Here is a 4,509-nt window from a genome sequence, read left to right as displayed (position 1 = left end):
ATATAGTTCGAGTGTTATGGTCAACGTATATTATTATTATTCGGGCTTTTCCTGTATTTTAGCACTTTAGCATTATAGCTTTTTGGAGACTGGATAGGTATATATAAATCCACGCTCTCTTAGCGTACTGGACATTTCGTACACGTTGTCACGTCCATTTTTTTATTTCGTTAATTTTAAACTTTGTCGGTCCGAGAACTCGGATTCCAAAGTTCCAGAATTGATGCAAGGGTGGTACAATTTATACCCGAGTTTGAAAAACTCGCATAAAAGGTCACCAACGCCGCCTTAGGACGCTTGCCACAATTGGGACATTCGGTCAAAGACTCCGACCCGTGGCCATGCAGTGTGGAGAAAAATTCGATCACCGACACGACACAGAGCAGTCGAGAACGTATTCTCGAGGAGCGGTGGACTGCTTCTCAACCGAGGTCATAGAATAGCCACGCGCCCGAGCGCTACTCCGGCCGGCCGGCTCGAGCCAGCGAGTCTCCTTACAGATACGAAACGGCCGGCCGGTAGGCCGGCGCCGCGCGGTCCGACGCACGGGCGCTTACGGTGGTAAACTCGCGCGGCAACGGACCGTCCGGAGAGACCGTTGTAACTTAGTCGCGCGGCGAACACACGTATAAAGTCCTATTAACGTTGAACTTTTATGCACGGAAATTGCGTAGACCTATTAAACAATGACGAATAAACATATTTTCGAGATATAACAAAATTTAATCGATCGGAACATAGAAAAAAAGCAGTTGCAAAATTCGAAAAAACGAAAGAAAAGAAATATCGAAAATCTAACACGTACGATCGATTACTACTATTAAATTAAGCGATATTATTAAAAAGAAACCATTTGTTTATAAATAAAAATTATCGACAAATCACAAAAAACCTCCGGAAGCGTCGTTTCCAAATGGTTAAAAATAATTAATTCGATCAAACAATGCTACGGTAAGTACAATCAATAGGTTTTATTAAGGTTTTTCAAAAAAAATTTACAGGTCAACGGTTTAATTAACGAGAAAATAGCGGAAGAACGCGATCGAATTTTTTCGTCGCGGAATATTAACTCCCTCTCAAAACTTTTTCAAGCTACCGCGGACGATTCTAACTCTCGCTCGGCATTTTTTTTTCCAAACTATCGTCGATGTACGATTATTAACTCTCGATAGGAATTTTTTTTTCGAACTGTCGACAATATGCGAACTTTAACTCTCGGTGGGAATTTTTTCAAACCAACGTCAATGTACGTTTCTTAACACTCGATAGGAATTTTTTGGCAAACTACCGTCAAGGTACGAATTTTAACTCTCGGTGGGAATTTTTTTCTGCAAACTACTGTTAATATTCAAATTTTAAATCTTGATTGAAATCTTTTTGTCAAACAATCGTCGTTATACGAACTTTAACTCTAGGTTGGAACTTTTTTCTTCAAACTATCGTCTATATACGAAATTTATCTCTTGTTGGGAATTCTTAGTGAAACTATCGTAAATGTACGAATTTTAACTCTCGGTGGGAATTTTTTTCTTCAGACTACTGTCAATATACAAATTTTAACTATTTGTTGAAATCTTTTTGTCAAACAATCGTCAATACACGTGGTTTAATACTAGGTTGGAATTTTTTTCTCGAAACCATCGCCTATATACGAATTTTAACTCTCGATGGGAATTCTTAGTCAAACTATCGTAAATGTACGAATTTTAACTCTCGGTGGGAATTTTTTTCTTCAGACTACTCTCAATATACAAATTTCAACTGTTTGTTGAAATCTTTTTGTCAAACAATCGTCAATACACGTGGTTTAATACCAGGTTGGAAGTTTTTTCTCCAAACCATCGTCTATATACGAATGTTAACTCTCGATGGGAATTTTTTGGCAAACTACAGTCAATGTACGAATCTTAACTCTCGGTGGGCACTTTTTTCTGCAAACTACTGTCAGTATTCTAATTTTAAGTCTTGGTTGAAGTCCTTTGGTCAAACAATCGTCATTATACGAATTCTAACTCTAGGTTGGGATTATTTTCTCCAAACTACCGTCTATATACGAATTTTAACTCTCGATGGGAATTTTTTGGCAAACTACCGTCAATGTACGAATTTTAACTCTCGGTGAGCACTTTTTTCTGCAAACTACTGTCAATATTTAAATTTTAAGTCTTGGTTGAATTTTTTTCTTCAAACTATCGTCTATATACGAAATTTATCTCTTGTTGGGAATTCTCAGTCAAACTATCGTAAATGTACGAATTTTAACTCTCGGTGGGAATTTTTTGGCAAACTACCGTCAATGTACGAATTTTAACTCTCGGTGGGCACTTTTTTCTGCAAACTACTGTCAATATTCTAATTTTAAGTCTTGGTTGAAATCCTTTGGTCAAACAATCGTCATTATACGAATTATAACTCTAGGTTGAAATTATTTTCTCCAAACTACCGTCTATATACGAATTTTAACTCTCGATGGGAATTTTTTTATCAAACTACCGTCAATGTACGAATTTTAACTCTCGGTGGGCACTTTTTCCTGCCAACTACTATCAATATTCAAGTTTTAAGTCTTGGTTGAATTTTTTTCTTCAATCTATCGTCTATATACGAAATTTATCTCTTGTTGGGAATTCTCAGACAAACTATCGTAAATGTACGAATTTTAACTCTCGGTGGGAATTTTTTTCTTCAGACTACTGTCAATATACAAATTTTAACTATTTGTTGAAATCTTTTTGTCAAACAATCGTCAATACACGTGGTTTAATACTAGGTTGGAATTTTTTTCTCGAAACCATCGCCTTTATACGAATTTTAACTCTCGATGGGAATTTTTTGGCAAACTACCGTCAATGTACGAATTTTAACTCTCGGTGGGCACTTTTTTCTGCAAACTACTGTCAATATTTAAATTTTAAGTCTTGATTGAAATCTTTTTGTCAAACAATCGTTGTTATACGACCTTTAACTCTAGGTTGGAACTTTTTTCTTCAAACTATCGTCTATATACGAAATTTATCTCTTGTTGGGAATTCTTAGTGAAACTATCGTAAATGTACGAATTTTAACTCTCGGTGGGAATTTTTTTCTTCGGACTACTGTCAATATACAAATTTTAACTATTTGTTGAAATCATTTTGTCAAACAATCGTCAATACACGTGGTTTGATACTAGGTTGGAATTTTTTTCTCGAATCCATCGCCTATATACGAATTTTAACTCTCGATGGGAATTTTTTGGCAAACTACCGTCAATGCACGAATTTTAACGCTCGGTGGGCACTTTTTTCTCCAAACTACTGTCAATATTCAAATTTTAAGTCTTGGTTGAGATCTTTTGGTCAAACAGTCGTCATTATACGAATTATAACTCTAGGTTGGAATTATTTTCTGCAAACTACCGTCTATATACGAATTTTAACTCTCGATGGGAATTTTTTGATCAAACTACCGTCAATATACGAATTTTAACTATCGGTGGGAGTTTGTTCATCAGACTACTCTCAATATAGAAATTTTAACTATTTGTTGAAATCTTTTTGTCAAGCAATCGTCAGTACACGTGGTTTAATACTAGGTTGGAGTTTTTTTCTCCAAACCATCGTCTATATAAGAATTTTAACTCTCGATGGGAATTTTTTGGCAAACTACCGTCAATGTACGAATTTTAACTATCGGTGGGAGTTTTTTTCATCAGACTACTCTCAATATACAAATTTTAACTATTTGTTGAAATCTTTTTGTCAAGCAATCGTCAGTACACGTGGTTTAATACTAGGTTGGAGTTTTTTTCTCCAAACCATCGTCTATATACGAATTTTAAGTCTCGATGGGAAATTTTTGATCAAACAACCGTCAATGTACGAATTTTAACTCTCGGTGGGAATTTTTTTCTTCAGACTACTGTCAATATACAAATTTTAACTACTTGTTGAAATCTTTTTGTCAAACAATCGTCAATACACGTGGTTTAATACTAGGTTGGAATTTTTTCTCGAAACCATCGCCTTTATACGAATTTTAACTCTCGATGGGAATTTTTTGGCAAACTACCGTCAATGTACGTATTTTAACTCTCGGTGGGCACTTTTTTCTGCAAACTACTGTCAATATTCTAATTTTAAGTCTTGGTTAAATTTTTTTCTTCAAACTATCGTCTATATACGAAATTTATCTCTTGTTGGGAATTCTTAGTCAAACTATCGTAAATGTACGAATTTTAACTCTCGGTGGGAATTTTTTTCTTCAGACTACTGTCAATATACAAATTTTAACTATTTGTTGAAATCTTTTTGTCAAACAATCGTCAATACACGTGGTTTAATACTAGGTTGGAATTTTTTTCTCGAAACCATCGCCTATATACGAATTTTAACTCTCGATGGGAATTCTTAGTCAAACTATCGTAAATGTACGAATTTTAACTCTCGGTGGGAATTTTTTTCTTCAGACTACTCTCAATATACAAATTTCAACTGTTTGTTGAAATCTTTTTGTCAAACAATCGTCAAT

This window comes from Xylocopa sonorina, chromosome 2, assembly GCF_050948175.1.
Source record: "Xylocopa sonorina isolate GNS202 chromosome 2, iyXylSono1_principal, whole genome shotgun sequence".
Classification (NCBI taxonomy): domain Eukaryota; kingdom Metazoa; phylum Arthropoda; class Insecta; order Hymenoptera; family Apidae; genus Xylocopa; species Xylocopa sonorina.
This window is presented reverse-complemented; position numbering follows the sequence as displayed.